The 14317-nt window shown below is 40.6% G+C and overlaps 1 protein-coding gene across 3 annotated transcripts in view; it reads right to left on the bottom strand.

Annotated features, from left to right (window-relative positions):
• grik4 (glutamate receptor, ionotropic, kainate 4) overlaps positions 1-14317 on the bottom strand; it is a 276925-nt gene that overhangs the window by 153270 nt on the left and 109338 nt on the right. The gene's annotated exons all lie outside the window — the stretch shown is intronic.

Genomic DNA, 14317 nt, shown 5'->3' with positions numbered 1-14317 from the left:
TATTTAGAAACCATTTGGTCGCTCACTGCCCGTGATGGGCAATAACGTGGATCCTGTGAGTTCTCAGACTACCTTAGTAATTGCTCAGGAGAAGGCCCGGGGAACTGTTGGATGGGGCCGACAACACATCAAGATCATTTCACGGAATTTTTCCCTGTAAAACAGCGCAAATAACAGCTGTCATTAGTCTTCCCCACAGGTTCTCAGAAGACGAGAAAATACAGAACAGCACCACATGAGAGGGCCTGCTCCGAAATTAATTGAGTGCTGGAAATTCCTTGCAGCTTATATCGTCATGCACACAGGGGGATTACTGCATTTATTGTTCAATTAGCCTGACTTCAGAGTAGCTTGTTTGAAACAAAGTAAAATGTTTTAACACAACTGGAACCGACAGGTGCCTTTAAACAGTCTTGATTCAGTACAAGTAGAAGTGCGTCATGCTTGACTGGCACATCTCGGAGATAACGAATGAAAGCTTTACCACTTCCGCAAATAGGACACTATTACTTTTACTTCACTGGGAAGGGGGACAAAAAAGCCATTCACACAGCTGATTCAATAACCTTGGGAGTAACTATGGCAAATCGATGTCAATACTAGCTCGGATATGTAGCAGCAGCCTTCACAGGTTAAATCACCACTGAGTGGAGACAAACGCTCTAAGAGGCTTTAGTCTGGTAGTCAGAGCAATCCGTTACACTAATGGCTCTTCAGTGGGATCAGCGTGTTCATGTTAGAGCTCAACACAAATTCCAATGCACCTAATACGGGGGGGGGGAATGAAAAAATTGAGTTGAATGATCGCCCCTTGCTCTTAAACACTCCTGAGTCTACGATATCCGTTCGAGTCCAGCTTCTCATCTGAGAAATACAAACACAAATTGATGTATAGCTCTAATACTGTAGTGCTGCAGCACTGGCTCACATGCACGCTGCCCTTTTAAAAACAGGTTCTATTTGAGAGTCCAAGAGGGAAAAGTGGTGAAATAAGGTGAGAGGATTCAGGAAAAGGAGATAGACTGTTACTTTGGTTTCCTCGGGTGTAAATATTACTGCCATAAATTTCTAATATGCGCTGGTATACAGCTTATACGTAACACTATGTGTGTGTTGCAAGCTGCATGCCCACAGAGAGTGTGTTTCCAGATCTCCTCTCTTCACTGTCCATTACCTTTAGGCTTTTTTCCCCCCAAACATTCTTCCTACTTTAAACTCACTCCCTTGCAGCCTCAAGCCCAAACAGCCCCCACAAACAATTTATTTGACAATGTTATTTCCCTGTGGGGTGGGTTTTGTTCTCCACACACGGTTCCTCGCCAAACACCTTAAAATAAACATTAAACGCCAGATTTGCCTCTTGACTCGTGCAATATTTCTTTTAGATATTTATAGTCCTCATGACACCAACACATTGGACAGAAACCTCGTGAAATTACAAAGCTGTGATGATTCCTTCTGAGCATCAGAATCGACAACAACGTCAAGTTCCCATTGATGAGACTGGATTATGGAGGAACGAAGACAACAATAGCGCAGATTACTTTGACTGTGAGTTGGTATGAATAGGTAGACAGACAGGCAATCACACTGTATAGAGTTGTACCCATTGCGTTTTCAGTATAAGCCTCCTCCGACTACTGAATAGGCTGAGGATTGGGAAATAAAATGCTGGCCATTGTAACTCAAGCTTTTGTTTCTTCGCTCGGAGAAAAGCCAGCACAGGCTGAGATGGAGAGATGAAATCAAAGAGAAGAAGACTGCAGTGTAATCACAGCTGTACTGAACAAGGCTTTGAAAACAAAGCTTTCAGATGTTGTACACAGAATAATAATGACTTCATACTGTAAGGAGGGAAAGTCACTTCCTCTAAAGTTTGTAGACTTCACTTATTTGACTTTGACAAGATATGTTGGATGTGCCGTCTGAGAATTGAGGGGAGGAAGACAGAGAGAACAATGTCTGAGCCAGGGTCTTTACACCTCTGCAAACAGAATTTGTTGTGGCTGCATAAGCAGGCAACTTTGCCTTTTTCTTCCCCCGAGTGACCAAAAGTCAATTAATGAATTAATCATACAGCTTTAAAGCACTCCCCAGAAGTAGCTGCAAACAGAGACAAAAATGCATCTTTAAAATTTATCTTTTTGTGCAGCTAGTGCCATAAAGTAAAGAGGTGTAATGGTAAAAAAAAAGACAAGAGAAGATAAATAGGTTGGAGATGGGAAAGAAAAGTTGTGGGGATAATGTGGGGACTGGTTCAATTTGCACTAAATCTTTTGGCTGAGATGTACCTCTATATTTCTTATTTGTTTGTTTATCTTAGCAAGGACGCACATTTACATCTTTAGTCCCTATAGGCAGGTACAACTGCAGATATAACAAACTAGAAGAAAAGTAAACAACATGATGGAACATGCCGAGTTAAAAGTGCCCACAGATCTGATTTGACTTCAGCCAGTCTTATACCAGTGTTATAGGTCATTTCAATATTTACTGCCCCTTTAATGACAACACAGTTTATTTCCAAATATATGGAAATACTGGAAGGACTGATAAAGAACGTTCTTGCTTTAGAAGAAAATATCACATTTGCACAACGTTTTGGCAATGTCTCCTTTTGACACATTATTAATATGCCTCTCAACTCGAGCTGCTCCACGCCTGTCTAAAGAATAAAATAGTAAATATGTACTGAGATCAACATTGTGCAATATTCAACAAGTTATATAAAACATTCAATACACAGACTCACACATGACTGCAATATGGCTTTGCAATATTTTACAGGTTTTTAACCTTTCACTGTGTTTTCATGTTTATATAATGTCTTCATATTCATATTGTACATTGATTTTGTAAATACATATTTTAAAGTATTGTATCTTATTGTTCTTCTGTCTTTTACTACTTAACTGGTTTATTTTTAGTTTATTTTTAGTTAATCTTTTTAAGTGGAGCTTCCCTTCTTCACACAAACTGGGGTAAAAATAAACATCTTGAATGACACCAAAACACAATCGTGTCTGATTGAATCACATCTTCATCGAGGTCACAAGGTGTCTTCATCAGTGTTGCAAAACAGACTGTTGTTAAGATTCAGTCATATTTGACAGATTGTGTGGAAAAACACCGACACACAAACAATTTCCTTGATCTAATGTTTTCAATTGTCAACCCGTTCATCACTGTTGTCTTTGTGCATCTTTGCACGTAGAGTATAAACTGTATATTTACATCTCTACATGAAAATAGAAAAACAATGAGAACTGTGTTTATACTGTAGGCATCAAACGGATGTGTTATATGACAACTGCAGAGATTAGTAAACACATCTAATAATAAACCACACGCTTTTGGCAGCGACTTGTGACTGTCGAGGTTAATGATGAACAAATGTTGTGGCCATGTTTCATTACAGGTGTGTATTCAGTCAAGAAGAGGAGTTAACTAATGCAGAGGGCAGCTCCGGCTCCAGAGGCTGGAGATGGCTATAAATACATCACTTTCTACTCTGACCCTGCACTTCACACACACTGATGGGAGGTAACGGCTCACTGACTTGCTGGCACCAATATTGACCTTAAATATTAATCATGTTGACTGTCTGGGCATCAGCACTAATTTGCTCTGCATCCCTTGACACCTGTCCGATTTTAGTGCTGGTTCCTGTGTCAAACTTTTTGCGAAAGGGGGAGAATTCAGTAAAAAAAAAGACTTTCTTCTCTTTTCCTTCACATCAAATTAACAATCAGTGGCACAATGCAGTGATTTTACAATCTCTTTTACTGAGTCCATCATTTATTAACAGCAAGAGGAGCACAAATCTGACATCACTTAAAACCAAATCAACTGCTGCTGCGCTTCTCTGAGGCTGCTCAAGTGTTTAATACCTGCTGTGACACCTGCTTCAATGCTCAACCCAATACATTAAAACCATAGACTGTATATAAAGATGGAGAACAACACCTGTGACTGACTGCAATGTAGGTCATGAACCTCCTCCATGTTAGTGGATGTAACATGGACCAAACTAAATAGTCAGTGTTATGTAAGTTTGGTTTTCATTAGTTAACTGTGCATTGGCGGGACCTTGCTATTGTGGCTAAATCGCCTAATTGCAGACTCTGCCTCCCAAATCCACAATATGACAGCATTTGTATCCAGAAGATTTTGGCTTTAGTACTAGATAAAGGGGGGGAAGCATTGTCCATCTTTATAAATGGTCTGTTGTAGGTGTTTAATTGCCACTTTAAAAGGTGAATTCTTATTTTTAACAGCCCAATGACATTTTATTCTCACCCATTTTGTTGTTGGTTTATTTGTTAGCAGGATTACACATAAGCTAACAAACCGATTTCCTCCAACCTTGGCCTGAGAAGAACCAAATGAAGTTATGGTGCAGATAGGCATTTTTTTTTCCTCTACTTTCTTTCACTATGTTTTACAAGAAATAAATCATTTCGGTTTTCAGACCACCCCTTTACTCTGTTGTATTTCTACTATAAGATCTGTTCAATTCTGCAATTGCTTAACCTGTGAACTGTTATTATGGTAAAACTATTCCAAAATCGTATTTACAAACAAGCCCAAAACCAATCAATGCAATAAGACAATACATCAGGAGGTCTCAGCTGGGAGGTTGTCTCGGTTGTGTCACCAGGGAAATATGAGGAAGAGCCTCCACAGACAGAACCGTGTGGTCTTGACGGCTGTTTGACTTCCCTCTCAGAGCAACAGTTTACATAAACCAAATATCCCAACTGTCAATCACACATCAAACGTTGTGTAATTCAATTGCAAATGGGCCATTAAAGCTGACAGTTTGAACCAAAGGCAAGTCAGATGCATAATGAGCCTGGCATATTTGCATATATTCATGTACTGTTGCATTGGACATCACAGAACTGGCACAAAAGGAACTCGTAGACGGAAATGAGTGACGTGCAACCGATGTTTAAGGAGGTTGAGAGACTGTCACAAGCTGCAAATTAATATGCATGTGGTACTTGTACTCCTCCTGTGAATATTTGCGGTGAGTTCAAAGCAATTGCATGTCTGTTTGAAATGTCTAAACAATAAAACAATACAAATTAAAAAAAACTCAACAAAGGAGAAGGCAGAGATATTTGTCTCCAAATATAAAACATAGAAATATAAAATATTTGAGTGTTCAGTTCCCTGAAACGACCTGAGTCTCTGCTTTGGAATGAGCTGGACTGTGGCAGCCACAGCACGACGCTCACCTGCACCCCCCAGGAGTAAACACACATTTTACATGAAGACCAAATCTCAGCAGGCTCCCTGTGCAAAACAGGACTGAGGACAATCGGTAGGGTTGTTGAAGCAGCTAATGAAGAGTAGTAAATCCAAGAAAACCAAGCGTACAGCACACTAATCTAGGAGGCTTGACTTGTAAGGAGTCCAGTGCAATCGTTGACTTGGCAAAGGTTTATTTAGCAAAATTTTAGAGAAGCCTTAAAATGTGTGTTGAGTTTTTTTTATAATTTTTTATGTTGTTCTGCAGTTATTGTTCCCTGAAATATAACTATAACTGAAATGGGATCCACCTTTGAAAGCCCTACTCTCTCAGAGGGGAGACAAATAGTTAACGCACCTGAACACACAATATAAAAGCACACAGTAAACTTTAAGGATCTAGAAAACAAAAAACAAGTGCTCAAGAGATGTTGTGCAGATGGGGCTGTCATTTTTTGCCGGGGCGTACAGGTGTTGTACAAGAATGTGTGTACACTTGTATCCAATGTCTTCCTCTGAAGCACAAACAACTATTGTTCGATCTGTAGATACTTGTTGTTGTTACAGTGTCAACCCTCCTGCAGCTCTGACTTACATCTGCACTTCCAGCAAACTGAGAGAGAGAAACATCGTAGTGCTAAAGCAATGCACCTGACCGATCCCTAATCATCATTATTCATTCTCCACACACACTAGTGAAGATCATGAAATGGAGTCTTACTCAGCATTTAAGTATGACACTACATTTAGAGACGTGAAGAAACTTACACTTATATCCACTACATTAAGTGTTTAAATCACCTCATTTGCATGTTTTAAACTGTGGAAGGTAAAACAGACATGTTGGTTCTGTGATCATGACCACTACACCGTCCTTTACACATTATGACCGTTGCACTACTTGAATTCAGGTGAGGAACTCAACATGTGGGAGTGTGAAAGACAGAAGAATTTAAAATCCACATGAAAGCAAATCTTAAAGCTGTGTGAGCACAGTGATGATGCAAAACAGTAACCAAAGTTGCAATATAGTGAAAATAAGGCTGCTCTTCAAAGATACAGTGTCAGGAATGATCTCAGGTGGGCCTATCGCCCATTAAAGTTTAACAGCAATTTGATGGCAAGGTATAAAAATTCTTCTTTCTCACTAAGCTGTTGTGGAAGTTTGCAGTTTAGCAATAAATGGCTCCACATTATGATGACAGCAGAGTAAAGTGGAATCATCCCTATGGGGGCAGTAATTTGAAGTTCTAATTAAATGATGATCTGAGATATATGTGTTAATTGCAGGTGGAGAAGTCCAACCTGCAATAATCTCTTTGCATAAATAAAGAGTCAAAGTGATCACTGCCCTCTGGTTATATAAAAACAGCCGGTGTTACTTTAAGTAGACAAATAACTATCATACTGCTGGGCCAGTTCGTTTGTTAGTAAGATATGGCAATATGTTGACATGTCATTACAGTATGTGCAGAAAAAAATAATCTCCATCAGCCCTATGCAACAGTCAATTTATAAATTATTCATATAAGTCTACAAGGATGATTCATATAATGCAATGAGAGGACACATTTACGAGAGAAGAGGAGAGGAGAGGACAGGATTAGAGATGGCAGGGAGATCAGGAGCAGCTGATCAAGAGCATCCTCCCATTTTGCCCAGCTCGCTTGTTGCCAGTCACACCACAGGCAGTGACTTGAGGAGGTAAACATTGCAAATCAGTAGCTATTTCATTGAGGGGAAATACAGAGATCTTACCCAGCAGTGCCCAGGATCCTCATACTATCCTTCTACACAACAACCATACTTCAAAAATATTCTGTAATTCTTTTTTTAAATCATGCATCATGACGAATAGGTCAGTGGATGAACCGACCCGGTGCAGTCCTTATCTTGCATGATGTTTTTAAATTGTGATTCCTGATCACTTTTTCAATCGCACGAGTTTGAATTATCTGAGTTTGCAGTGTCTTCGTAATGCTGACTTTGCACATATCAAATACAGCATATTAAGCACATTTATTCTTTTGCATACTGTAATGGTTAAGCATAAATTTTTCTAGCATTGAGCATAAAGAAGACGGCAGAAATCCTTTAGGGGATTTCATATATTTTTTTGTCAATGTAGAATTATTTTTGATAAAGTTATATTTTTCCTAAACACTATAAATTCTACCACTTTTAACAGCAGGAATCAACACTAATGCTATACATACACACACATCTCACATTGCAATTAGGGTTAGCAACCAAAACTCAATTCCAAACTAGACTGAATCAGAAATGGTCTCTGAACGTGATAACCCATCTAATACTTGGATCACGACAAATTAAAGCCTTAATAAGCAGCAGCCTGTTTATTATTCTCTGACTGTAAAGAGAGTTCATTGGATATCACATACTCTCTCTCTCTAGCTCTCTGCCATTTTCCTTTAGTGACTGTTCAACAAACACAAACATGCAGATGCCAATGCAATACCACATGCCCCCCCCCCAACAGTCTGTGTGTAACTGCTCTCGAGGGATCTTTATTATTTAAGATGTTTTCCATGTTTCATTGTTTACTTATCATTTGACCGCACATTTTTACCATATTGGAATCAAAACAGGGAATAATTAGGAGAACTGGACCCAGAATCAACAAAACTCAAACAATGAATAAACAATTTAAACATTAACAATTAAAACTGTTCTGTATATATCAAAATGCCAGCTGGAAATGCACTCTAAACCTGTGCTGGATGCAGTGTTAAATAATAAATAAATGTGCTAAAATGTTAAAATATTCATGCATCAACAGTTTGAACTTTTAAACAGAGGTGATATATAAAATAACAATTGATGGCATTATCATAACTTGACAAATAGAAGAGGGATGCAAGTCAACTCAATAATAATAATACATTGTTAAAGCCACTGAAAAATGAGACCGTAAGACCTGATGAGCATAATATATTTATTTTGTGGGCATATGCATGGTGTAGCTGTAAATATACATGCTATAGAACAACATGTGTAATTATAGCTGCGAGCATCAATATGCGGCTTGTGACCTCTTTGCACTAAACGGGTGGAAGCAGCTTAATTGGCATGATTTAAATCAATGATCACCAATTAAGATTTACCAGGTTTGAGAAAACAAAGTCACCTCTGCTAGGTAAATCATAAAGTACTCTGGGTTTTGAGGTACTCATTTTTGTTTTTCATTAGAGGCGCCACTTAGGGGACAATCGAAAAATATATATATATATTATAATATATGCTGAGCCCCACTATTTTTGAAGATGATTTGGTTGATGTATTTTAACTGATCTTGCTTATATTTCTGTTATATTCATTGCACTGTTTGCATTAGGCTAATACATTTGATCCCACTCTGTGATCTTTGATGGATTTAAAAAAAAAAAAAATCAATAATGCAGGTCATGAACCTCCCCCAGTCAACTTTCCCAGTTTAATCTAAATTGGATTAAAGCTGTCACGCTATCGCTGTAGCAGTTGGACTGGCAGATGGATGACAGCCACCGATTACAGTAAACATGCTCGCTACAGGGCTGCAATCAGCTATGATGAATTATTGTGATCAAACCTACAATTGTGTCTGATTGGAGTAGTGTTTTGAATTTCCTGAAGTGATTCCTTGCAGGGTAACCTCACAAGTGGCCTGTGGAGAGGTAGAGATGCTTCATGAAATGACTCTGTTATTACATGAAGCGGAAGAGGAGAACTAAAATGAAGAGACAATTAATGGAAAAGGGCAGAGCTAAAATAAAGATGAATGGATGTGGAACAAATGCTCATCTGATCGATCCCTCCTCAAGAGTCTCCCACTCCCAGCGTGCTCCACTGCGTAACTGGTGTATCACAAATGTCCTATCTGCTACCTACAATATATCATTGTATACGCACACAGGTCAAACTTGTGTGCGGTTGACCCTAACCTGTGTGTAGTTGTGTTTGTGTGTATCACACTCTGTTCTGAATGATTTAGACCTAGAGAATGCTCCAGGGGGACAATCACACTGAAAAAGACTGCAACATGCACCAAGGGCAACGGGGAAGAGAAGCAGAAACAGGTAGTGCCGCCTGGAAATTTGCTCAATGGCAGAGTCGTGTAGCTACAGCTCCCAGTTGGCAAAACTCATTGAAGGGGAAACAAACTTGATTTCAAAATCAATGTCCCTCCAAATTGTAACAGCTTGTCACTTTGGTTGAACAGCTGTAAGGGTCAAACTGCACGGTACGCTCAGGTGTTTCATTTCTGTAATAAGTTCAGATAAACACACAAAAACTAATAGGGTGTACAGACACTTGTAATGCACTGCTTTTGTTTTCATTATCATTTCTGTTTTGAACGTTTTCTTATTTAAGAGGGAGCATGCACCGAGCTTGTGTCATCTGCATGCCGAAGTGTCCTTGGGCAAGATACTGAACCTCGAATTGCCCCTCATAGAAAAAAAGTGCTGCCCATGGATGCGCTGTATGAATGTGTGTGTGAATGGGTGAGTGGCAATAACCTGTAAAGCGCTTTGACAGGTCATCAAGACTAGAAAGGAGCTACATAAATACAGACCATTTACCATGTTTCCATGAACTTGAACAGACCAGTGTGCCGAAGAAGGAGCTGAGCCGCAAGGCAAAGCTCTGAATTTACCACTCGATCTATAAACCTCACCTATGATCACAAGCGCTGGGTAGTGGCCAAAAGAACGAGATCTCAAATAAAAGTGGTCTAAATGAGTTTTATCCATTTGGTGCCTGAGCTCAGCCTGAGAGATAAGTTTACTTGACACTTGAAGACTCCTGGGAAGACCTAGAACTGGCTGGAGGAACTATAAATCCCATTCTGCCTTTGAAACAACTCGTATTCTCCAGGAAGAGATGGAAAGCGTGGCTAGAGAGAGGGACGTCTGTAATACCGAACTTGGCCGGCTACCTCAGCAACCCAAGCCCCGACAAGCGGAAGACGAACGGATGGACAGACAGATGGATGTTTTGTTTTTTTCTTGCAATTATTATTCAATAATTATGTTGACTGCGACCACATTTCAAGCATCAAGTTGATGTTCTTATATAGGACTTATAAATGGTTGCAGGCTGCAGATAAAAACATTGTGTTTTGCAGAAAGTGAACCTCCAGCCTTTAAGATGTGGCTCAGAAACCTTTCGAAAATGATGTTCCAGTGGAAACACTATACTCCCCCTAGCCCATAGCTTTTCAAGGAAATTACATTCATACCAACAGGTATATTACAGATAGCTGCACACAGGCAGGTGTATGGAGAGCTTTATTAAACCTTTATGTTCTTTATCCACTGCTGAAATTGGATCTTTTTTGTAAGCAAGCCTTACTCCAAATTTACACCTGGTAAACTGCTAAGTACGAGCACAGGCTGTAGTCTCTGAGTAACATCTGAGCAGTCCAGGAAGTTAAAAGCCTCACTCACGGACACATGCTGTGTTGAAAATGAGGAAGGGGCATTAATAATGCTTATTAAAAGTCCCCGGAGAAACAAAGATTAAAAGAAGGCTCTATCAATAGTGCTCTCTTTTCCCTGTAAAATGGGAAATAATGTGTCCCCACATGGGAGGGAAGTATAATGAAAGGGAATAATATGCAACTGAAAGGCTCTTTTAAAATCGGCAGCTTATTTAAACTGAGAAGGAGAATATGAGGCACACGAATTGTGTCATTGTATGGTGTAGTTTATCATTGTAACATGCATTAACAGTCCTCACTATCACTTTAATGGGATGAGATTTAAAGGGGACATAGCATGCCCATTTTACCACAAGTTGATATGGTTCCTTGGGGTCTTAATGAAATGTCTGTAACATACTTTGGTCAAAATACCACAAGGATCATATAAAACAGCACCCTTTTTACCCTGTATAAAACAGCCCTCCACAGAGCGACCTGTTTTGAGTGCCTGTTCCTTTAAATGCTAATGAGCCAGCTCCCCCCTCTCCTCCCATGATTTTAAACGATATAAATTACATATTTTATATGATATAAATTATCAAATATGCATCCCATACTTTGTATTCCCCTTGTTGTCCTGGAGTTTTAATTTTCCCAATCACATAATTAAATGTCCCCCTCTGCCCATCCACTACAAGCGGCGCTTCCGCGTCCGGTGTACCCCGGCGTAACTACTGTAACCCGGCGTAACTACTGTAACCCGGCGTACAGTAGAGCTGAACACTGCGGAGGTCTTCCACACAGCTGGCAGTGTGGAAGACCGCTGCGAGGCAGCGCAGCGCCGTTCTCCAGCGCGCAGCCGCCTGGCTGTTCACACGGGACGAGCATTTCTCCGCGCTGGTCAGCCCCATAGACTGTATATATAAGGTCAGCCCGCGATTCTGCTTTCTCCGCTTGTTGTTGTACCCGTTGAATGTCGGGGTTCGGGGGTTACAGTAGCGCTGAACACTGCGGAAGTCCTCCACACTGCTGGCTGTGTGGCGCTGACACAAATTCCAGCTCACGCACGGGAGAGCGAGCGGTCGCGCCCGAGCAGCTGCTGCAGCCTCCCGGTCCCAACGATCCAGACAAATGCCACATGTGAGTGAATCGCGGGCTGACCAGCGGAGAAATGCTCGTCCTGTGTGAACAGCCCGGCTGCGTGCTTGGGAACGGCGCTGCGCTGCCTCGCAGCCTCGCTGTCTCCGGTGTAAACCCGGAAGTAATGAGTGTGGGGGGACGGGGGGTGGGGTGGGCCAAGACCATGTAGGGAGACTTCCAGTTCCTTGTTACGAAACAATACCCAGGAAGCGCAATCGAGTCGCTCAAGCATGACGTTTCTGACTTAGAGGAACTATAACAAAACGCGCGAGTGTTTTTTCCCCAGAGGTTTTGGGTTGGTAGACATGCCAGATACCCACATTAACCTGTAGAAGCACTAACAAAGTGGAATTTGCATGCTATGTCCCCTTTAAACAAGTCAATGTGAATGTATTTCAGAATCTGCAAATAACAAACAGAGGTTGAGAGGCTACATTTACATTGAGGGCAGTATTCTGACTATGGACCTTATTCTGAATAAAATATTTTGAGAATGATGTTTACATGACTTGCTGATAGAATATTCCATTCATAGTCCTGTTTACATGTTCCAGGACATAGTCTAATACACCCTACCTCTGATGATCCTGCAACCTTTTTGAAAAATATTTCCATTGCGATGTTTGCTCCATTCAAAAATTTCAACATATCCATTTCCCCATTCAAATATGTAGCATTAACTGCGGTCACCCCAAAAGCGTGACTTCTTAGAAGTGCCAGCCATTTTTGTTCATAGTCAAACCCAGGGCATGCTGTGAAAACTCAAATAATACGCATATACTGCATTTATACGTATACATGACTACATAATGCTACTAGGGTCGTAAAATCAGCATTTCATTTGATTATTGCTTATTATGAGTATGACCTCCTTCGGATCAGAAAATGCTGTTAACAAGGCAGTGAGTTGTTCAGACTAAAAAATCTGAATGTATAATCTATATAATATATGTAGTGTTCATGATTTTGGGTGAGGGGGTGTGGCAGCTGGTATCTCCCAGTTCAGCGGATGGCCAGTCTGAGCATGTGGAGGTGGAGGGACATTGAGTTCTCCCTTCAATAGCTCCTCCTTTTCTAATGTGCACCACACTCTGGACCTTTAAAACTGCCGATTTGCGATGATGACATTTATGACGTACTCCATTTCTTAGGCTTACACTCTGAATGCATACACAGACATACACTAATATTCCATTCTAATCAGCAGGACACAGCTACAGCAGGCCCATTAACTGAACTGCAGCTGGAGGCAAATGCACAAATGGCCATCTATACAATCAAAGCATACACATGGAGAGGAAAGGCATGTATATTTCTAATGCATGCTATTCGGTCTGTGCATTGGTACATTGGTGTTTTTTATGTAGTTAGATAATGTCTGGAATGCACTTTCATCCGTCTTGCTACTAAGAAGTCCATCTCTCTCAGTCTGTCTGAATCTAGCCGTGTGTGTCCTGAAAGGCCCCGACCCCCTCTGTGTTCTTCTCGTAATGAGGTACAAGGCAGACCTCCTCCTAATGCCACAATTATCGGCTGTTGGGTTGTTTTCTTTGCTGAATAAATCCATTAAGGGCACACTGCTATTACCCCGGCACTTCCACCATGAGGTACACATCAAAATTACACCCAATAATATCACGCAGCTGACAGGCCACCCTGCTCACACTCAACCACAGCCTGGCTGAAACTGTTCGGTTCATATTTAGAATGTGGTGCTCGTTTGTTTTTGACTGAATTCAAAACATTCTCATGGAGATGTTACAAGATGACTGAAACATTCAGAATATTCTTGTAAACCCTAATACAGTGGAAACCGCTTATAGTAATCACGGATAGAATGATCAACGGTTTATATGGATCAAAAAGCTTGGGACAATGCTGTTGAAATAATATGCTTATATTATATAAGTATTCCACTTACAATGATCATTTTGAGTCTTTTTCCTACAGTTTTGGATCTTAAAAAGTTATGTTTTACAGTTTTTACTGGCTCTTGTGTATGTGTGTGAGTGCGTGTGTCGGTGTGTGTGTGTTTCTGTCAGCGCACACGCAAGAGAGAAGTGAGCAGTGGTGTCAGTGTGTTGTGTGTGCGTGTGCATACGCGAGTGCACTGTGTTGCGTGGGACTATCATACAGAAGCTACGCAACGCAGTTATAGTAATCAGCCACTTTTTGTGATCAGTTTGGCCCCCGGGACAAACGTGATCACTAAAAGTGGTTTCCACCGTTTTCCAAACACATTCATGTAGCCCTCATCAGACCTGTGCACGTCGTCGAATATTGTAGAGCAAAACAAAAGACAATTATCATCACAGAAACACAGTCTTCAGCAACATCTCCTCCAGTTCGGTGCTGGTTTTTACTCTTTGTATTAAGACACAGAGATGACCAATCATCATGAACTAATGAGCAGAGATGCAGGAAATCCATTTGCCAACAGCTGCATGAAAGTGATAAAGGACGGTGGTGATGGGATCAAGAAGGTTTCAGATGGAGATT

This window comes from Hippoglossus hippoglossus, chromosome 13 (genome assembly GCF_009819705.1).
Source record: "Hippoglossus hippoglossus isolate fHipHip1 chromosome 13, fHipHip1.pri, whole genome shotgun sequence".
Taxonomy (NCBI): domain Eukaryota; kingdom Metazoa; phylum Chordata; class Actinopteri; order Pleuronectiformes; family Pleuronectidae; genus Hippoglossus; species Hippoglossus hippoglossus.
This window is presented reverse-complemented; position numbering and strand designations above follow the sequence as displayed.